The sequence below is a fragment of the Staurois parvus genome, unplaced genomic scaffold, assembly GCF_062004578.1.
Source record: "Staurois parvus isolate SC_StPar_1 unplaced genomic scaffold, SC_StPar_1.0 ptg000544l, whole genome shotgun sequence".
In the NCBI taxonomy this organism is placed as follows: domain Eukaryota; kingdom Metazoa; phylum Chordata; class Amphibia; order Anura; family Ranidae; genus Staurois; species Staurois parvus.
Genome location: NW_028318340.1, coordinates 696187 through 719408, shown reverse-complemented (window position 1 = coordinate 719408; position 23222 = coordinate 696187). Strand labels below are relative to the sequence as shown.

General features: G+C 41.0%; 1 long non-coding RNA gene across 2 annotated transcripts in view; it reads left to right on the top strand.

The window, feature by feature from the left end:
- LOC149451217 (uncharacterized) overlaps positions 1–23222 on the top strand; it is a 37031-nt gene that overhangs the window by 10462 nt on the left and 3347 nt on the right. The window contains exons 3-4 of one of the 2 annotated variants that reach the window (XR_016315125.1): positions 465–536; positions 22384–22423. This is a non-coding gene — a long non-coding RNA (uncharacterized LOC149451217). Of the gene's footprint in view, positions 1–461; positions 537–22383; positions 22424–23222 lie in introns of both variants that reach the window. The other variant, XR_016315124.1, reaches the window with a different exon arrangement.

The following is a 23222-nucleotide window of genomic DNA, read 5'->3' as shown; positions in this document are numbered from 1 at the left end:
CTTGAACAATCACAATAAAAACTTATAAGTTCTTTTATAGATTGCTCATGCAGATGCTGCTGGCCAGTAAATGAATTTGAACTCATCTTCTGGTCTGGCGCTCCTTCCATGTATGCACTTTTTTGTAGAAAGGATAATCTGGCTGAATGATTTTTGCACCTGCAGTGCATGCTGTCTTCAGAGACCACAATTTTATTACAATTTACAAGTTTGGTTGTTTGGTTGCAGGTGTTTCAATGGACCAAACTGATCCCCACCTTGGGTTATTAGTTCTATCTTGTTATATAGGCCAGCTTAAAGGTCTGATCTCAATAAAGGTTAATAACCACTAATATTGCAGTTGTTATCAATATTGTTATTGGATATATCAGTTTGTTTTACTGGCTAAACGTTACTGCTTTTTGTTGTACAATTTTATTGAAAACAATTTACCGGTACATTTATATTTCATTTTACTACAGCAGGAGCTTGAAACGCTGAAGCAGGTTCATTCATCCATCAAAGCATTGAACCATATGACTGTGACATTATATAAGGTGAATACAATGCTCTTCATGTAATATTGAGCTGCCTGAAAATCAAATTGCAACTACTCCTTGATTTGTGTATGTCATTGCTTACCTAGGACAAATGGTAATTCTAGACCCAGACTTAAATCAATATTTGTAGATCTAGGCATGAGCAAACTGAAGTTCGCTTGGTGAATTTAAGATGCACAGACAAAAGATATGAAACTTTTTGCATATTCTTAAAGGAGAAGTACAGCCAAAGCTCGTTTGGCTGTACGTTTGTGTATCACCTGATACCCAGATACTACCCTACCCGTGCCCTCCGCTCCTCACAGGTCCTCCTGCTCTCTAGCTCCCTGGTCTCCTCCTCCCACACCCGATTGCAGGACTTCTCCAGGACTTCCCCCATCCTCTGGAACTCCCTACTCCAATCCATCAGACTGTCACCTACCCTCCTCACCTTCAGGCGCACCCTGAAAACCCTTCTCTTCAGGGAAGCCTACCCCAACCTCACCTAACACCCGAGCTCACCTAACAACTAACCTCCTCCACTCCACCCACCACTCCATCCCCCACAGCCATCTCCTCCTGTGCCACCTTCCCCTCCCTCCTAGACTGTAAGCTCGAAAGAGCAGGGCCCTCAAACCCCTCGTGTAGTGTATTGTTACTGTCTTGTCTCATGTTATGTCCCCCCTTGCTACTGTACAGCGCTGAGCATACCCTTTGGCGCTATATAAATACTGTATAATAATAATAATCACAGGAGTGCAGTTCGTTCTGCACTCCTGTAACCTGTTTTCAGCCAACAGCAGGCTAACGTCTGCTGTCGGCTGACGTCACTCAGTCGGTCCTGGCTGGGGCAAGATCCCAACATTAAAATTGTGATTCACCCAGATCCCTGGACTAGAACCTGGCTTAATCTCGTAGCGATCTGCTGAGAGCCTGAGCCAGCCACTCCCGCCCCTTCCACAATCCAGCACTTCAGAGCAGAGAGCGACGACTGACAGTCACCAGCTCTCTGCTCACGGAGCACTGAGAAATGAGCGTTCAGCAGTCTTTGATCGCTTAGTTCTAAGTCTTAGAGCCAGCAGGGGACCAATCCTGTATCCACCTAGGTAAGTTGTTTTTTTTTTTTTGTTTGTTTGTTTGTTTGTGGATTTTTTTCTTCCTTCATCCAGTGGGTTAAATGAAAAAAAAATGACCCGATACCACCATCCACACATTTGATGGGGATGGGGGTATTACTCTCATGGAGTTACGGTATTATGACAACGAGGAGACTTCCCGCCATCAGAATACATTGATTGTTTGGGAAAAACTGGACAGGCTGGTTAGATCGACTTTTGTACAACCAGCCTGCCCATACATGGATTCATCCATATACACTCACTGGCTACTTTATTAGGTACGCCTTGCTAGTATTGGGTTGGACCCATTTTGCTTTCAGAACTGACTTAATTCTTCATGACATAGATTCAGCAAGGTGTTGGGAACATTTCTCTGAGATTTTTGTCCATATGACCATGAGTTACTGTTGCCTTTCTATTATCTCAAACAAGTCTGCTCATTTTCCTCTGACCTCAACAAGATATTTCCATCCACACAACTGCCACTCACTGGAAATGTACTGTTTTTTTGATCATTCTCTGTAAACCCTAGAGATGATTGTGCTTGAAAATCCCAGTAGATCAGCAGTTTTTGAAATACTCAGAGCAGCCTGTCTGGCACCAACAACCATGCCGCATTCAAAGCCACTTAAATCCCCTTTCTTCCCCATTCTGATGCTCGATTTGAACTTCAGCAAGTTGTCTTCACCACATCTAGATGCCTAAATGCATTGAGTTCCTGCCATGTGATTGGCTGATTAGCAGTTTGTGTTACCAAGCTATTGAACAGGTGTATCTAATAAAGTGGCTGGTGAGTGTATGGCCGTCTTTTCAAGTCATGCCATATCTCCACAAGTTGTATGCACTTTGTAGTAATTAATCGTCAAAGATCATATTATAGACACTAAGGTTGTCAGTTGATTTCAAACAACCTGCTGGTTGTTTGCATTACAGCAGGGTTTCTTCTGAGGTTGCTAGGGGTTTCTTGAGCAGTGAGCAATTTCTGCCACTCAAATAAGCTCCCACTGACATCATTGATCTTTTTAGCTATCTGTAAGGGGGAAAATCTTCCCAATAGATCATTCTTCCCACTAACCATCACACTAATATATCATGAGTTATAGATATAGTAATTTTTAGCAGGGGTTCCCAGAGAACAAAAACTTTTTTTCAGGGGTTCCTCCTGTTGTGGGCATATCGTAACTGGGCTTTTTTGTGGCATTGGCACAGTAAGGATTCTTTCTTTCAACTCGACCATGCAGCTCATCTTTGTTCAAGTATCAATGTATTGTGCTCCTTGAAACAACCACTCCATATTTTTCCAGAGCAGTCTTTATTTCTCCTGAGGTTACCTGTGGGTTTAAGTTGTATACCGAACAATTCTTCTGGCAGTATCTTGGGCTACTTGACCTTGGCTTGGTATCAAGAGATCCCAGAATTTTCTACTTCTTAATAAGTGATTGAACAGTACTGACTGGTATATTCAAGGATTTGAATATTTTCTTATATCCTTTTCCATGTTTATAAAGTTCCAGTACCTTGTTACAAAGGTCTTTTGATGGTTCTTTTCTGCTCTCCGTGGCTCAGTATCTAGCCTGCTCAGTGCATCCACATGAGAGCTAACAAACTCAATGGCTATTTATACACAGAAACTAATTACCATTTAAAAAGCTACAGATGTGGAAAATTAATCTTTAATTGCCATTTTAACTTTAATTGCCATTTTTAACATGCAGTACCATCCAGTGTGCTGCAGAAAAGTGCAGCATGTCTGCATTTTTCCACAGTGCATTACATGGCACATCACACCAGTGTTGTGATGTGACCAGGACCTATAAAAAAACAACAGTTTTTTATGTACCCCTGTGGTGGTTGGCATTTATACAATGAGGAAAAACGCCGGTTATGGCCCACGTAAGCATGCACCCACGTGAGGACTGTGTTTGCCCTCATGGAAGGCACAGGTATTCCATGAATCCACATATAGGCAGTCTCATTCATGTCAGTTGAGGTGCAGTACCTGCATGGACACAGCCAGTGCTCCCAATCTGACATCCGTGAGGGTGCATGTCCCGAAACTCACAGTTTTTGCATTCAGGGACATGAACCCTCACCCATATTGGTATGAAATTGGGAGCACTGGCTTTGTCTGTGCATGTATTGGACTATCTGCTAAGCTGTACTCAGAGAGCAGGGAACAAAATTGTACTCACAAAGCCAGGCACAGAGCTGTACTCGCAACGCCAGGCATAAAGGTGTTTCCACAATGTCAGACACAAAGCTGTAGTCCTAAAGCCAGACTCAAAGCATTATTCATAAAGCCAGATACAAAGCTGTACTCACAAAGCCAGGCACAAAGCTGTATTTGCAGAGTCAGGAACAAAACTACTCACAAAGCCAGGCACAGAGCAATAAGTACTGTATAACTGGCTTTGTAAGTACCACTTAGTAGTAGTTACAAAGCCAGTTAAATACAAAGCCTCAATTTTACAGGATATATTGGCCTCCTCTCCAGCCTAAGCCAGCTTCACAGCTGCTAAAGGAGAGAAGCACACAGAAACAGCAGGTGGACAGCGATCAGAAAAGCCTGGCTATGAGCCGACTCTGGCTAAAAGCTGCATAATTAGCATAACACGTGTATATACCATATCAGAATGGAGCTGGACTCGACAGCAAAAGTGGGCGGGAAGAAAGATGGGAGGGAACTAGCCGCACTGCTCTCCCTGCATGCAGCTGCTGGCTGGCTTTTCTGTCTGAAGGATGGGTCTCATCTCAGGATTGCTCTCGCTTGCCATAAAAAATTACGCTGCGTGCCATCTATGATCATTGGAGTGATGGGGAGTGACGGAGCTGGCCCTGAGAGGGTCTCGTGCATCCGGGCCCCTGGGCTGTGCCCGCTCAGTAAGATGGCCCTGGGTATCCCCATACTCAGTAGAAGTAGCAAAATGTATTTTGGAGTGTAATTCCACATATACCCATGGCTTGTGTGCAATATATCATTTAAGTGACAACTTTGTGTAAAAAATAAATAAATACAAAATTTTGTCATTTTCCAAAAACTTGTGGTAAAAAAATAAAGTATTCCATTGACTGAACAGGCCTCTCAGCAAACAAATAGTCTGGAGTGTCTACTTTCCAAAAAGGGGTCATTTTGGTTTGTGGGGGGGGGGGGGGATTTGTGCTATCCTGGAATTTCAGAGCCTCTGAAACTATGATAGGTAGTTAAGTGAAATGAGGAATTTACACACCATCAGGCTTTCAAAGGGGTCATTGGATTTTGGGCTCCTGTATGCGGCTAGTCTCCCAAAAATTCTCACAAATGTGGTATCCCCATACCCATGGCATGTGTGAGCAATATTCCATTTAAATAACAACTTTGTGTAAAATAACTTGTGTAAAATTTTCTGGAAAAAAATACATCTTCCATGGATTCAACATGCCTCTCAGCAAATAGCTTAGGGTGTCTACTTTCCATAAAGTAGTCATTTGGGGGTGTTTGTACTGCCCTGGCATTTTAGCGCCTCAAGAAAGGAGCCCCCTGAGTCAATACTTTGTAGAACCACCTTTTGTTGCAATTACAGCTGCAAGTCTTTTTGGGGATGTCTCTACCAGCTTTGCACATCTAGAGAGTGACATTTTTGCTCATTCATCTGTGAACAGCAATTTTCAAGTCTTGCCACAGATTCTCAATTGGATTTAGGTCTGGATTTTGACTAGGCCGTTCTAACACATGAATATGCTTTGATCTAAACCCTTCCATTGTAGCTCTGGCTGTATGTTTAGGGTTGTTGTCTTTTGCAGACTCTAACAGGTTTTCTTCTAAGATTTCCCTGTATTTGGCTTTATCCAGCATCCCATCAACTCGCCACACATTGCATTTTGCTTTTAGGCCAAAAGTTAAAATTTGTACCTTTTTCCAAATGTTTGCTGTGTCCCCCACATGGCTTCTCACAAATTGCAAACAGGACTTCTTATGGCTTTCTTTCAACAATGGCTTTCTTCTTGCCACTCTTCCATAAAGACCAGATTTGTGGAGTGCACAACTAATAATTGTCCTGTGGACAGATTCTCCCACCTGAGCTATGGATCTCTGCAGCTTCTCCAGAGTTACCATGGCCTCTTGGCTGCTTCTCTGATTAATGCTTTCCTTGCCCGGCCTGTCAGTTTAGGTGGACGGCCATGTCTTGGTAGGTTGGCAGTTGTGCCATACTCTTTCCATTTTCTGATGATGGATTGAACAGTGCTCTGTGAGATGTTCAAAGCTTGAGATATTTTTTTCTAATCTAATACTGCTTTAAAAATTTCCAGAACTTTATCCCCGACGTGTCTGGTGTGTTCTTTGGCCTTCATGATGCTGATTGTTCACTAATGTTCTCTAACAAACCTTTGAGGGCTTCGCAGAACAGCTGTATTTATACTGAGACTAAATTACACACAGGTATATTGACTAATTAGGTGACTTCTGAAGGCAATTGGTTCCACTAGATTTTAGTTAGGGATATCAAGAGTAAAGGGGGCTGAATACAAAAGCATGCTACACTTTTTAGATATTTATTTGTAAAATATTTTGAAAACCATTTATTATTTTCTGTCCACTTCACAATTATGTGCCACTTTGTGTTGATCTATCACATAAAATCCCAATAAAATACATTTACGTTTTTGGTTGTAACATGACAAAATGTGGGAAATTTCAAGGGGTATGAATTCTTTCTCAAGGCACTGTATGTCCAGGGAAAACTTTTTTCTTAGTTTTGGATAAAGTGTGAAAGGGTATTATCCCTGTCAGGTTTTTACTTTTATCTTGGGCTCTGTTAAAGAGATTTACTCTTGCCATCCTGTTCAGCTGACATTTTACCAAAGAGGAAGTGAGGGGAACTATCCAACAATACACATAGCAATAAAACTTATTTAATTTGATTAAGTAAGGGAAGGCTAAAAGTCCTGTCATCTTTCTCATTCTGTCTGTTTCTCTGTTGCAGATTTTCCCTCACCCCAATCAACAGTTGTAACTCTTTTTTTCTACTCTGTCCAATGCTGGAAAAAAGTTTTTGAAATGGCATACACATCCAGTATGTAAATACTGTGTTGTGCGCTTTTAAACACAAATACTTTATTGCAGGCCTGAAAACCTAGCACCGGATTTAATAGGGAGCCTCAGCTAAGCATTTCAGTCCCCGCGCAGTGCATTGTGGGTAATGGAGTCTTCGGGGCACTGTCTGTACACTCCCTGGGCCTTGTATGAACTACACTTACCAAAACGGCATGGAACTTCAGGAATCCCTGCCCTTTTTTCAGTTACCAACCAGCACCATGCTGTAGAAATGGAGATATGAATGTTCAAGCCCTAAACAGTTTCATATATACAACACATGAGAACCCACGGAGGTGTTAGGTATAGTTCCTGCCTGACACACCCTTATCTTTGGCACTACTTTGGGATGTCGCTGATCTGAATGTTTCCTTCATTGAAAAATAAAAAGAAGACGATACATTTTTGTACATACTGTAGAATCTTATTCTCTGAGTTCATTGATGCTAAAAATTCTAAATGGACCCTCTGCACACTGCTTATACATCTTTTCTAGCAAACTTTGCGCACAAATAGGGATTTTTTTGTTCACATACATTGCAATACATGTTTGCGCTGGCCAACTACATCAAAGTAATCCCTCTCTGGCCCGTCCCTACTCTGCAAAATGCAATTGGTCCAGTGGTTATAGTGCCAATATGGGGCAAATAGACACAAGTTATATAAGAGCTACGGGTTCCAGGTTTGGTCACTGACCTGCTATTCAGTAGAGAAAAGATATACATGTGCTTAAATATCAATATCTTATACAAATATATAACCCATCATGTACTAAAGAGTTGTGACCACATGGTTATCACTATAAATTCTAAATGCACCCTCTGCACACTGCTAAATACTCTTTCTACCAAACGTTGCACAAAAATAGGGATTTTTAGTTCACATACTTTGCAATACATGTTTAAGCTGTCCAACTGCGTCAAAGTAATCCGACTCTGGCCAGTCCCTACTCTGCTCTGCAAAATGCAAATGCTCCAGTGGATATAGTGCCCTGTACGTTAATTAACACGTGTTATGTGTGTTTAATTGCAGTGCATTTTTCAGGTTGTTTCCTCTGACATCACATCTTTATCATGTTTGTGGGTTGAGGGAAAAAATAGAGACACAGACAAACACATTTGTTTTGGAGAGCTATTGCAAACGGGATGTCTAGTGTAACAACCCTAACCATTGTGATTGCGTTAGCTACATTGAAGAGGAGGAGGCGGATGAGGAGACTGGGGCGAGCCAAATGGTGCTACTGAGTGCAGCCATTGCTCACACAACATGAGAGTAAAGGGCAGTTTTGAATTTACATCAGTATTTATGATGTCGCTCATCTATTTCTATAAACCCTGCCACTGAAACACCTCACTAGCCAGCTTTCCACTGCACACTCTCTGCTTCCCCTCTAAGATGGCTATTGTGTGGGTCCTTGTAAGGGATGAAATAAGAAAAAGCTTTTTTTTCTCAATAGACTTGCATTCCATTTATGTGCATTTATATGCGTTACAATGCATACATGTAGCATTTTAATGCAACACAATGCACTACTCATGACACCAGCTTTGTTATGTGAAAAGGACACATCGTAATTCCTTTTCACAAATTCACATGCATCAGATCCAAATTCTTTTTCACCGTCTTGAGCTGCTCTTCTAAGCCTATAAATTGCTATAGCAGGAAAAGAGCTGTTACTGAAAACATGCACTTAAATTCAGTAGTCTATGACTTCATTGACATCGTTGTTGCAATACCATTGGAAGTTTCTTTTATCTTGAATGATGAAACAGTGGAACATTTACTGAGTGTCAGCAATAACAGCAACTGGTTCTTGTCTAAAGCGAAGCAAAACTCCTATAAGGTTATTGTTCAGATTAGGCCTGGTGAGAAGGACATTACTGAAGGAAACTCCTTCGTGCACTTGAATTAAAGATTACTCTGATCTGGCTTGTGAGGAGATACCAGCATTCTTCTCCTTCCTTGAGATGTGGCACAGGCTCAGCATGATGTCTCACCAACATCTTCTGCATAAAGTCAACAAAGTATTTTTTCATCTCAGGTGTGTTGTAAAACAGTAAATTGTGCTTCTGCATGCTGAATGTTATTTGGTAGTTTCTTGTGGCTTGAAATGGTAGTGGCACCACCCAGTTGTTGGAATTGTCCTGATAAAATTCCTTACTCATTGTTCTTAGGAACTCCTTGTCTTCCATGGTAACTGCCAGTTCATTAGGTTTAAGCCGGGTACAAGTGGGCTGAAAATCGGACAAAAACGGTTGGTTCAGTGGGAACCCCTATGGCTTTTGACCTGTGTGTACAGCTCTTTTTTCGAGTTGTACAAAACCAGCATCCGATCAGCATTCACAGCCAATGGCTGCTGCAGTGCTAAGACCTAGTGTACTGAGGGATGAGACAACAGATTGTGTTGAGAGGTGTATGGCGTGGTGTACTGGCCTTGATTGAGGGTTACAGCTGCTGTGGCATGAAGCTGACGTTTTGGGAAAGAGAGTGAGAAACATAATGCATACAATGCAACTGAGTGTATGTTGCTGTTACCTCCTTGATTAGCAGCGTTCTCTAAAACCTTTATCTTTGCCATGGGTGCGCCGTGCTCACTTTCTTGTGTGCAGCTTCCACTTTCGCCTCTGCTTTCCTTTGGACAAAAGCTGCCTGAATTTTTAAAAGCTTCGGCATTGGCATGGGCTTTAATAAGTTCTTGGCTGAGTGTAAGGTCTGGATTGTAGAGTCTTGGCAGATCTGGAGGAGTGTCTTGAAGATGCAGAGCAATGAGATTGAGAATCGTGAAGTTAGGTGATTTTCACCTCTGCCTTGTCTATGTTTGCTATGTGCTAGAATTTTGCTCTTGCTCTAATGTTCGTGGAAATACCTCACATGTGTGGTTTGAACACTGTTTACGTATGTGCTCACCACTATATGCGAGCACGGGGGGACGGGGGCACTTTAAACTTTTATTTACTTAATTTTTTAATTTTTTTTTACACTGTCCCTTTAAAAAACATTTAATCACTTTATTCCTATCACAAGGAATGCATGCATCCCTTGTGATAGAAATAATTAATGACAGATCCTCTTTATGGAGAGATATGGGGTCAATAAGACCCCACATCTCTCCTACAATGTAATGCATCCGATTAAAAAAACATTGATCTAGTGCATAGGAAAAAAAAAAATGGCCTTGTTTACAAGGTGTTGGAACCGGAAGTGACATCGCTCCGGTCTTCCAAAGGCATAGAGATGAGCGGAGGCCATCTTTCCTTCACTTATCTCTATGCCCAGCGTCAGGTTCGTTCGGTGGTTTCTCAGGTAAGGCTGAGATCTACCGAGTGGCGATTGGTGATGGCAGCGGTGAGGGGGCGGGGATATTTACGGCACCTGCATCGGTGTTTTTTTTCATATCAGCCCGATAGGGGTGTTTTCGACCAAAGCGTTTCAGCCACCGAAATTTCGGTGCACCCCTAATCCTCCATTCCATCTTCCTCTTCTATGTGCATTGCTCCAGCCCCTTCTTTCTGTCTTCCTCCTCCCTCTTCTTTCTGTCTTCCTCCTCCCTCTTCTTTCTGTCTTCCTCCTCCCTCTTCTTTCTGTCTTCCTCCTCCCTCTTCTTTCTGTCCCCCTCCTCCTCTCCTTTCTCTCCTCTCTCTCCTCCTCCTCTCCTCTTCTTTTTTATGTCCTCCTCCCTCTTCATTTTCTCCTCCAGATCTCTCTTCATCAACTTCTCCACCTCTGTCATCTGCTCCTCCTCTTAGTCAGCAAGTATTTCAGCCTAAATAAAAGAAAAAGTAAGTAAGTGAAAGTACAGAATTTAAAGTGGAACCCCACTTAAAACTTTTATTTACTAAACTCCACTTTAGTTATTTACTAAATGAATCAATAATACAATTTTATGTCGTCATATACAGTCAGGTCCATAAATATTGGGACATCGACACAAATCTAACATTTGTGGCTCTATACACCACCACAATGGATTTGAAATGAAACGAACAAGATGTACTTTAACTGCAGACTGTCAGCTTTAATTTGAGGGTATTTACATCCAAATCAGGAGAACGGTGTAGGAATTACAACATATGCAATGTGCCTCCCACTTGTTAAGGGACCAAAAGTAATGGGACAGAATAATAATCATAAATCAAACTTTCACTTTTTAATACTTGGTTGCAAATCCTTTTCAGTCAATTACAGCCTGCAGTTAAAGCACATCTTGTTTGTTTCATTCCAAATCCATTGTGGTGGTGTATAGAGCCAAAAATGTTAGAATTGTGTCGATGTCCCAATATTTATGGACCTGACTGTATGTACCACCCTCCTAGCATAGTTTACTAAGCATATTTAGCATTGGCTCCTTCTGTAATCAAGGGAGCAGTAATTATTTATTGTGGCCTGTTTATGGTCTCAGGGCTGGGAGCTTGTTTGCCCCTGCCTCTGAATAAAGCCGCTTCAAGAGCTTAGGACAGGAGATTCAAATCAACTAGCCTGAATATTTAGTGGGTTCCAGCCAATCCTTGGAAAGGAAATGTCCAGTAGGGGGCTGGTATAGAGATATAAGTAGTCTGAGACACTAGAGAGCAGGGTTCCTTCTTTCCAGGAGGATTCCGGCTGTGCAAGGGCTGCTGCTCTCAGGCGGCCCATAGACTGTACAACTGCTCCAGAGGCATCAGAGGTGCTACGACTTGGGGCTTAAATGGATTTTGCTCAGAGCTCATTGCAGAACCACATGGCAAGTGATCTGGGCCTAAGAGGTGCCATCTCACTCACTGGGCTGTGTCCAGAGGAAGTAGGAAGGAGGCAGCTGTGCTGGGAACTTGTGAGCAGTGACCTGAAATTGATTTATGTGACTGTGTGCTGGAAGCTGCTCTGGGTACCAGTAGTTGTGCATTGGCACAAGATAACCAGATTCCCAAAGCCTTGCTCCATGGTCTTCAGCTGTGGGACCTTAGACTGTTCACCACTACTAGAAAAGACTGTCTTTTAATTACTAACTACTGCTAAGCGTTTTGTAGTACCCCAAAAAGTTCCTTTTCCCTGTCAGAGTTCTTCAAGCAATAAACCTTGAACTGATTCTAAGTGTAAATTTTTTTTCTTTGCAATAACAAACATGTCATACTCACCTGCTCTGTGCAATGGTTTTGCACAGGGCAGCCCTCTGATCCTCCCCTTCTCGGGTCCCCTGCTGACGCTCCTAGCTCCCCCCCCCCACCGAGTGCCCCCATAGCCTCGCTGTCTGCATCTATTGACATAGACAGTAGGACTCGCTCCCCCACCCCCTTTCCATGATCACAGCCTGTGATTCATAACAGTAGGAGACAATGGCTGCTGCTGCTGTCTCTGAGCCAATGAGGAGAAAGAGAGCTGAGGAAGCCTCTCCTCTTGTGCACATTGCTGGATCGAGTTCGGGCTCAGGTAAGAATAAAAGGGCTGAGTAGGGAACTGCATACAGAAAGTTTTTTTACCTTATTGCATAGAATGCATTAAGGCAAAAAAGCTTTCTGCCTTTATAACCACTTTAAAAACACATCCTCTAGACCAGTGGTGGGCAACCTTTTTTTTCAACTGAGCCAAATCTCGCCAAAACCACGATTGAAATTTATTTTGAGAGCCACATTTTTAAAACTGAAAATACATCCCCCATATAGTAATTCATCCCCCATAGTAATTCATCCCCCATATAGTAATTCATCCCACATATAATAATTCATCCCCCATAGTAATTCATCCCCCATATAGTAATTCATCCCCCATATAGTAATTCATCCCCCATAGTAATTCATCCCCCATATAGTAATTCATCCCCCATAGTAATTCATCCCCCATATAGTAATTCATCCCCCATATAGTAATTCATCCCCCATAGTAATTCATCCCCCATATAGTAATTCATCCCCCATATAGTAATTCATCCCCCATAGTAATTCATCCCCCATATAGTAATTCATCCCCCATAGTAATTCATCCCCTATATAGTAATTCATCCCCCATAGTAATTAATCCCCCATATAGTAATTCATCCCCCATATAGTAATTCATCCCCCATATAGTAATTCATCCCCCCTATAGTAATTCATTCCCCATATTGTGTCAATTCACTTACCTTTGCTCCGCGCGTTCCTCTCACCGTGTTACCGTGCCGTTCTGGTCTTCAGGGCGGACTGTGAGAGGAGAGGAGTTCGTCACGCTGCCCCGCCTACATCCTGGCTGCCCCGCCTACATCCTGACAGCTGCAGAGTCCTGACTTTTGGGGCGGCCGCCCGAGAGGAGGGAGGGGAGCGGGCGCCCGGCACACAGAAGAGCCGCATTTAAGTTTGTAAAGAGCCGCATGTGGCTCGCGAGCCGCGGCTTGCTGACCACTGCTCTAGACTGTTTATTGGAGCCAGTATGAATGGACTGTTCCTTGTGAGAACAGGCAGTTTCTCTACTTATTGGGTGTGAACTAGTTAAAATCAACAGCCCACAGGGTTGCCAACCGTCCGTTAATCAATGGACAGCTTGTAAATATCGGGCAATTTACAAACTGTCCATGAATGTCTGTTACGGACAGCAGTGCCCGTACAGAATATGGCAACAGACCAGCTTCAGAACTGCGCATGTGTAGTGACATAATGCTGCCGCTTGGCACGTTTTTACGGATTTACAGCAGGGCCAGGGGAGCCAGAAGTGGACTCAGGAGTGGGAGCCCTGCTGCACCTTGGAGGGTATAGGGGAAATTTGATCTATATATTGAGTAAGGCTGAGGATAGACATGGGTCAATTATATTTCCTTGTTATAGGAATAATGAGTCCTGTATTGTTGGATCTATGTGTAGGGATTTCTGTGTGGTGGGAGCTCAGTGTTGTTGGGTGGCAGTTTATTGGTGGTATAAGTGTAAAAGAGATATAGGCAGTATAGTCCAGGTATAGAAGAATATAGGGATTATATAGGTGTTAAAGAGGGATATAGACAGAATAAAAAAGGTATAGGGGATATAGGCAATATTCAGTTGGTATAGAGGAGTATATACAGTATGAAAGGGGTATAGGAAGATATAGACAGTTGTATGCAGGTAAAGGCAGTAAATAGGGTGTATATTGGGGTATTAGATGTGTATAGATGCTAAATGGGGGTATATTGAGTATCTAGGTAGTATGGGGAGGTATATACAGTGTATAGGGAGTACAGGCATTTTAAGCTTCTCTCTAAATGGTATCAATATCCTGTTAGGCTGCAAATATATTAACCTGACCTTCATGTAAATAGAGAATATTATTGTTCTTTCTATTATACCTTAAACACATTGCTAATAGCTCTAGCTACATGTTTGTAGCTTAACTATTGATCTTTGCACTGTTGTGCACTTTTTTGAAGTGTCAGAAAATTTTTTTGGCTCTGTCAATAAATTTCACATTGGGAGGTTGACAACACTTATGCTACACATATTACAAGAGTAAATAAAAAATAAATACTAGACCATAGTAATTCCAAATACTTGCTGCCACTTCTTTTACTAAAACAGTAAGTAAAAGCCTCTTTGCAATTTGTGTATCAGAAAATATGAATTTCCAGACATAATGTATACAATGATGAACTGAAGACTGCAGCAATAAGCCTGAAAACTGAAATAGTATTCAGGGAATCACTTGGGGAAATCTCTGAAAATGATGAAAGTATTCAGAAACAACCAACAATCTGCATGCCTGCAAAAAGAAGAAAAAACATGATTACTGTTTTTGATTTACATAAAGTGGTTGTAAAGGTCAGGCAAGAATTCTGAACACAGCACCTATTTCTATAATGTGTACTTGCTTATTTCCAAAGCTCTGAGTGTCATTTCTCTCTCTGGTGCCTTGTTCCTCTGTTATCAGCACAAGTTATTTCTGACATGTTTTCTGACACCAGAGATAAAATGGTGACGTTGAGGGGAGATCAGCATACAGCCTGTCTATTCACAGTACAGCTCTGCATTCTTAGTGTGTGAAGAGTGTGTGTCCCTTTCCTCCAATCAGCTCTCACACACTGTACAAGAGCTCTACCTGCAGCTCCCCACCCCTGTGTTAAAACAAAGTGAGCAAGTTGACCGTACCGCCACTCATCTAAAGTGAAAAATAAATTCCTTTTATGCAATATATCTTTTAAGCGTATGTTCTGATTTTTAATCCATTTCCCAAAGATATTGTCCTTCCCTGGTGGGAAATACTCCGTTCCCACCAAGGGGATCATACGTGAGTTATGTTTCCATCCTTTTTGTTTATACAATCTATCCCAAGCACTAAAAACTTTCTTTCTCAGTGAACTAGTGTTCCCATCTAATGTGCAAAACGTGTTACCCAAACCATCTTTCCTAACTGTGCCTTACACAACGTCTCTTCCATGTTCACCCAAACTTTCCTATGTGAATTAAATACCCAATCTATTATTCCTGAAAGTATCACCGCTTGATAATAACTCTTAACATTTGGCAACCCCAAGACCCCATTACCTTTTGCCCTACATAGTGTCTCGTAACTAATTCTCAGTTTTTTATTTGCCCAGATAAACCTACGTATCATCTTCTGTATTATCCCAAAATAGTATCCTGGTATACTGTATGTGTTGGTAGCATGTGGAACCTATACAAAATTTTTGGCATTGTTACCATCTTTACCAAGTTGATATGACCAATCCATTATAGTGCTGCCTTTTGACAGCCTTCCTAGTTCTCCTTTTATTTCATTTAGTAATGGAATATAATTTGCCTGAAAAGGGTTTTTAATGAAGGGGTGAAGTTTATTCCTAAGTAGCCTATTTCTTTTTCCCTGCCCATAAATGGGAATTCTTTTTGTAAGTTTTGCCTCTCAGCCTTTGTTATATTAATATTTTAAAATCTCTGACTTTGCCAGGTTTATTTTCAGGTTTGATATCTCCCCATATTGTTTTAATTCATTAAATTAGGTAGCGCTATTCTAGGGTTTACTATATAAAATATATATCATCCGCATATGCTGCCACTTTATGCTCCACTTGTCCAATCTTTATTCCTGCTATATCCGCACACTTCCTTACCCTTGCCAGGACAGGCTATAAGGATATAGCAAACAATAAAGGGGAAAGTGGGCATCCCTGTTAACTGAGAAAGGGACCCATTAACTTTGACCACCACTGACAGTGTGCTATAAAATCCTTTTATCCACTTCAACATTTTAGGTCCTAGCCCCAATTTCTCTAATGTATCCATCATAAAGCCCCAGTTAACCCTATCAAAATCCTTTTCGGAATCTATTGACAGACGTAATGCTGGCAATTTTTCTCTTTTAACCTTTTGTAAGAGGAACAATTATCTCAATCCATTACCTCTACCTTCTCTTCCAGGGAGGAATCCCACCTGGTCCAGATGTATCCACTCCGACATCAGGTCCTTAAATCTAGTTGCCAACACTTTAGCACATAGTTTAGTATCAACATTTAATAAAGATATTGGCCTATAACTAGTACACTGTGTACTATCTTTCCCTTTTTTGAGTATGACCGGTATATGGGCCTGCAGCAATTCTTCTCTCATTTCCAACCCTTCTCTTATTGCATTCATATAGCTACACATTTTGGGGACCAAAAGATCACTAAACATTTTATAATACCCCACCGTATATCCATCCGTTCCTAAGCTCTTTTGTTTTAGCTGTATTTTTTAAAGCCAGATTAATTTCCTCTAGGGTAATAGGTCTGTCTAGGGCCTCTAGTTTTTCTCCTGCTATTCTTGGCAGTTCAACTTCCTTTAGATATTCTAGTCTCTTTTCCTTTATTTCCTCCTTTTTTTTTTTTTTGATCTCTAGAGCTCACATCATATAGACAACTATAATAGTTTTGAAACTTATTAACGATATCGGTGGTGGAATGTACCTTTTCTCCTTTTATCATCCTTAATTTTTTCTATATAATGTTTTGATTTCTTTTCTTTTAATTTCCTCATCAAATATTTTCCAGGTCTGTTCCCCCACCGATATCTTTCTTTTGAAACCCTATTAAATATCCTTCTCGACTCCTGTTCCTTAAGATATTTTAGTTCTTCCCTTTAATGATTAACTTCTGATACACCTCTGTGCCTGTCTTCTTTTTATGTAATCATTCTAACTTACAGTTTGACCATGACAAACATTAGCAATCCTCTAACAGGATATTGGATCACGGAAGCAAAAAAAAATTTGGAAGAAGTGGAGATCAATAGTCAGCAATACATGCTTGAATAGATTTTTTCTATCTATTAAAGTTTTCCTTACCTGGTGAAGTCCGTTATACTCACCTGGGTATCTCCATCCAGGTCCCTCGCTGACATGTCTCCTCATGTGGGGACCACTAGTCCAGCCCCACTTGTAAGCCTTGTCAACCGGTCCTCCTCACTCCCATGCATCCAACATCATCTCTCTTCAGCATCCCGACAGGACTCTTCCGCTGTTTGGCCAGTAGGAATTGTCCACATTATGCAAACAGTGATGTGGACACCCGCAAGAAGGATCCCTTCCTAAAGTAAACCAAGAGGAGAAGGAACAGATGCTGGATGATCATGTGACCACGGGTTCTGGTAAGTGAAACCAGGAGGAGGGGTTACCCTCCCAGTAAGGCAGGGCTTAGAGTTACATTTATCCTGGAGTTGGGCTTTGAATCTTAAGAATTAAAAAAAAAATTCTTTATTTTTTGTTCAAGGAACTCGGCAATAGAATACAGAAAAGAATATGTTCATAACATCACTGGATAGCATTGTCCAGATTAACAGTCAGACAACAAAGATATGGGCACCACAGTGGCTAAGTGGTTACCACTTCCTCCCAGCAGCACTAGGGTCGTTGGTTCAAATCCCAACCATGGTACTACCTGTCTTTTTTTTTTTTTTTTTCTTTTTCCATGTTCTTCCTGTGAGTTTTCTCCGGGTACTTTCAGTTCTTCCCACACTCCAAAGACATGCTAGTAGGTTAATTGGCTCCTGTCTACGTTGGCCCTAGTATGTGTATATATGAATGTGAGTTGGTTTGTAAGCTCCTTGAGGGCAGGGAGCTTATATAGACGGCCAAAAAAAATAAAAAAATCACACAAATTCTAGCTATTCCCTCCCTTATTCAAATCTGATCAGAAAGTTTAGATGTACTTTAATGACTTTTTTTTTAAGGACCCCATCCAATTGACGTTATTAGGAAAGCGCAAGACATCACTGCAGAAATACCGAGATCAGGATATAATCACAAAGCAAAGCATTCACAAGCCTGTATTCTATAAAAAATGTATTTCTCATGTATGCATTTGATAGAAAATGCACTCAAATACACAGCAACACTTCCAGTGTAATCTTGGACCCTGGGGGAAAATATTTGCGTATATCTAGAAGATGGTAATTATTTGTGTGACCACTAGAGGGCACACATTGTCTTCATTCTTCTGGTTGGTAGAATCATTTTTGGATCTTTTAGAAACTTCTAAGCAGTTCAGGCACCCTGGAGAGGGAGACATGGACACCTTTTCTTTTTTCTCTTGTTCACTTTATTTTCCTAGAGATAAAATACATGAGTACAGGTTATTCTGGTTATAATACATTCCACCTGTACAATTACACTGTCAAGACTGTCATAGGTTGATCAAAGCTAAATGCTGCATTTTTCCTCTTTGTAAGTCAATAATCTTTTAGTAGCTTGTGAACAAAGTGTGCTTAACATGCACTTATTTAGCCTGAAAATATATGAGTGTGCTGGGGCAGTGCAATCAAAGAAAAGCTGCACAGATCTAGAGCAGCAAAAGATAAAATATGAGATTAAAATGACAAAACGCAGCAAACATTTTTCTTTAAGTGCTCAGTTACCACAATTGTGGTGTTCGGCATCATGTTTCACCTTGTGTTTAACCACTAGAGTACCAGGCTTTAAATACCTCTTCATTGCCAGGCATTTCACAGTTTTCAGTGCTGTGATAATTTGACTTTGGTGGTATTTAAAAATAATTTTTTTATTTTTACTATATGGAGGAAAAAGGCCTGAACATTTAGAAAATAAAACTGTTGTCCTTACTTGCTCTTATTAAAATATAAAAAGTTCAAGGACAGTACAAACAGTCCAAAAATACCCAGAAAACATGTAGCAAGCGAGCGCTCAATTCAAATCAGCTGTTGGCATAAAGGATGAACCCCTGTATCCTCAAATGAACTAGTAATATAAAATGCAGCGCTAAATATTGAGAAAGTGACAAGCGCATAAAGTAAGGTGCAAATAAATGCGCTAAATAGTGTAACAAAAGTGTCGTCAGTGAATGACGAGAAAAAAAGTGAATGGATAATAAATAGGTGAACCGTATCACATTAAGTGATATATATCAAATGGCAAATATATAAAACAGCAAGTATATAATTGCATTGAGTTAAATGACAATTGGAGATATTATGCAATAAATTAGATGTCTTGAGATATAAGCAGTCCAAAAAAGTGATGCATCAAATTTCCGTGCTCGTGACTTCCATGATAAGGGATTGAAGTATGCTAGCACTCACCGGAAGAGCAATATTAATGCACATGTACTAATAGTATCCGGAAAACACTGGTGGTTATCAGGGTTCTGGCAGGGACAGGGGGCTCCACTAGGACACACAAGACACACAGGAAAGGCACTCCAGACCTCACAGACCGGACCCTCACGGCATACAGGGACAGCTCCTTCTATGCATTTCCACCAGGGAAATCGATTGCCAAAACGGTACTACTCCACCTTAATTAGCTCATAAACAAGCCACCAAACAAAAGTATTTGGATAGTGTAGTATTTTATTTATTCATTGGCAAGAATTTCAGGGTTTGTATGCAAAATGTAAGCTTACATAGCAGTGGTATAATCAGCAGTAAAGATGGCCGCCAGCCTACCATGCGGCCTCGGTGCCGTGATGTCTGCGCAGCAAGGCTCCTCCCTGACGTGTTTCGTGCGAAAGCATGTTGTCAAAGGGATGGCCTGCTGTCTCCAATTGGGCAGCTCCGCAGTAAGTGGGTGATGTCTGCTCCAGAGGTCTCCTTAGGGATCAGCAGGGTCAGCCAACTGGTTACTGGAATTCCCCCTCTCTGGATATTGAAGAACTTGCCAGGTTCTGCATACTTAAAAGACTCCATAATGGAGTCATAGAAAAGTGCTCATAGCGTAATATTGCCAGGGAATTGAATTTATTCATATAGCAAGTTTCACAATAAAAAGTAATCAAAGGTAATAAAAAGGTACACTGACCTGACCAATAATATGAATGACCGCCGGACCTGTGGTACTGCCCAATTGGAGACGGATGTCCCAGATGCATACTTCACCTCTTTGATTTATCTATGCGCATAATCTATGCACTTCTGGTAAGCGCATAACTTTACTACTTATACGGAGCACCACCTTACAAGGATACGCTTACTGGCACAATTCATAACATCGATTGTATATTGGATTATAATTGGGACTTTATTCTTACCGATTTATTTAGTGCTGCACTTTATTATTATTTATGTTATACTGAAGGTTTTATGTGGTTACCTGAGTGTATCAGCTGCTATTGGAGAGCGCTCACTATTGCTACACTTTACTCTGTCTATTTATCCATTTAGAATAGATACTTAATCGCCATCTAACTGCAAGGGCCAATTGGGAGGTGGTTAAAGAGGGCTGTAGGCTGTGCTTGTCACAAAGCATTGTAAATATACAAATACCAGAATATCATGGACGTCTATAGATGATGCATGAAGGAGAACATCTGAAACTAGTCAGATATTCCTCTTTCAAATCTTAAAGCTGGACTTCAGGTGGATCTAAAAGAAAACACCAATTAATGCAGTTATGTGATCTTATTAAAAAGTTAATAAGTGTGTTTTTATATGTTTTGTTCATCTTTTAATCTAAGCCGACTGAGAGAGGAAGGAACAGCACAAGTAGCCAATTAAATGTGCTGCAGTGCCTTTGTGCTGCTAAAGAACCATTCTGATAGGAGGGGAAGGCACAGTGCAAATCTCTATGCTGCCACTCATTTACTGTCTATTCATAGGCTGGAGGCAGGGAGGTGACCAAGTTGTGTAGTTAAACTGCAGTACAGAAACATCAAGTCACAGATCTGGCCCTATTGTACACTGCTCAAAAAAATAAAGGAATACTTTTAAATCACAGTTCTCAATGGGGAAAAATATCATGCTGGATATCTATACTGATATGGACTGGGTAATGTGTTAGAAAGGAAAGGATGCCCATTGTTTGATGGAAATGAAAGTTATTAACCTACAGAGGACTGAATTCAAAGACACCCCAAAAATCAAAGTGAAAAAACGATGCAACAGGCTAGTCCACTTTGCTGAAATTTCATTGCAGCAACTTAAAATGGTACTCAGTAGTTTGTATGACCCCCACGTGTTTGTATGCATGCCTGACAACATCAGGGCATGCTCCTAATGAGATGATGGATGGTGTCCTGGGATATTTCCTCCTAGATCTGGACCAGGGCATCACTGAGCTCCTGGACAATCTCACAAAGGAGAAGATACTGATCCTGCTGATGGATTAAGGACCTTCTACGACCCTGTCCAGCTCTCCTAGAGTAGCTGTCTGTCTCCTGGAATCTCCTCCATGCTCTTGAGACTGTGCTGGGAAACACAGAAAACCTTCTGGCAATGGCACGTATTGATGTACCATCCTGGAGGAGTTGGACTGCCTGAGCAACCTCTGTAGGGTCCAGGTATCGCCTCATGCTACCAGTACTGACACTGACCCTAGCCAAATGAGTAGGGAAAAAAATGTCAGTGGCCTCCACCTGTAAAACAATTCCTGTTGTGGGGGTCATCTCATTGTTACCCATCTAGTGCACCTGTTTTTGATTTCATTATCACCAAAGCAGCTGAAACTGATTAACAACCCCCTCTGCTACTTAACTGACCAGATCAATATCCCAGGAGTTTAATTGACTTGATTCTATACTCTGATTTAAAAAGTGTTCCTTTATTTTTTTTGAGCGGTGTATGCTAAGGCTGTGTACAATGCATCTTAGGTCTGAATTGCTTTGCAGATAAAACCGCTCCCATGTATGTATTTTTTACTGTGTATTTAGTTCTTTTCCTGGATTCATGCTTTAAAATTACAATATAAATTTAAGTATTACTCTAAACAAGATCCAGTATTCTCCCATGGTGGCATGGTTATTCTATATTCTTCACTAGTCTGACCATCATGATCCCATAAATTTAGGAGGGCGTACACTCCTGTACTTCTCAGGGGTGCTTGTCCTGTTGGCTGGCCTGTCCTAGAGACAGGCCTCACTTCCTTCACAAAAGGGCAACAGGTTTGGGAGGAGCATAAATGGATATTTTTTAAATCAGGTTAGCTTAAAATTTTGGAATAGTGTTCATGGACTGCAAAGAGTATTTTATTTTTTTTTAAGGTGAACTAATCCTTTAAACCATTATAGGCTTGTATAATCAGAACTGGTGTCATGGGGGACAATAGAAGGCAGTGGATCTCCAAAAGAAATACATAACCTCCCACATATTCTTCCTGTTGATTCTTTTATAGTTGGGGCTCTAATACGCCCAATAGTGTTCAGTAACCTAAGGCATCGAATTATGAAAAAACTTGCAGTACTATTTCTGATGTATAATTGTGTTGATAGATATGTTAATGAGTGTGTTTTACCATTATTTGGTCTTACATGTAAAAAAAAATAAACAAAATTATATTTATATTGCAGACATTGGAAGTGGTTGTTCAAAACAGTAATGACCTCAAAGGTTAGTATTACCTTTTTTATGTTATGTCTGTTCATTTGAGGTTAGTTAGAGTTAAAACTGAACTCTAATCTTCCCTTCAGTTGCACTGGCTCTTCTCCTGTACTGAAATGGCTTACTATGATTTCACTGCACACTGCGAGCTTCTCACAATGTTCATTAGAAGCAGCAGATAGATCCTGCCTCATTCTCTGGCTGGAGGACATCCAGCATTATTTAGCACTCTCCTCCCCAGACTTACTGTCCAGGCCCACCCCTTTCATTCATTGGATTTCAAGTATTTTAATCATTGAGGCTCAGCATCATATGCAGGTATTTCTAGGGGGTCTGCTGTTTCTGGGAAGCTATGGAGAACCCCTCCTACCAGCCATAATCTACCTGCATTGCAGAGGGAAATTCTAACAACACTGGGTGTGCAGATTTTATTTAGATATTCCATTAGCATGCTGATGAGAGTGGGGGTGGAGATGAACCAAGAAGGGCAAAACATAAGCAGATTAAATGCCAGTATTAACACCATTATGAGTGGAAGAGCGAGTAAATGCCCATAGCAGCCAGTCAGTTCCCATGTTTTAGTTTCACATTGTAGTTTGTAAAGTGAAAATATTTTTGGTTGCTGTCTACTAGAACATATAATAAGGATATACATGGCCGTGGAAGCACGATGTTCAAATCATACATCGCTGCTTTGCATAAATTAGTCATCTTAACCAGTGGTGGGTTATATTAGGGGTAAAATTCGCTCCATGCTCCACAGGGTGCCCAGGGGCATGCTAAACACATTTCCAAAGTAGTTCTATAA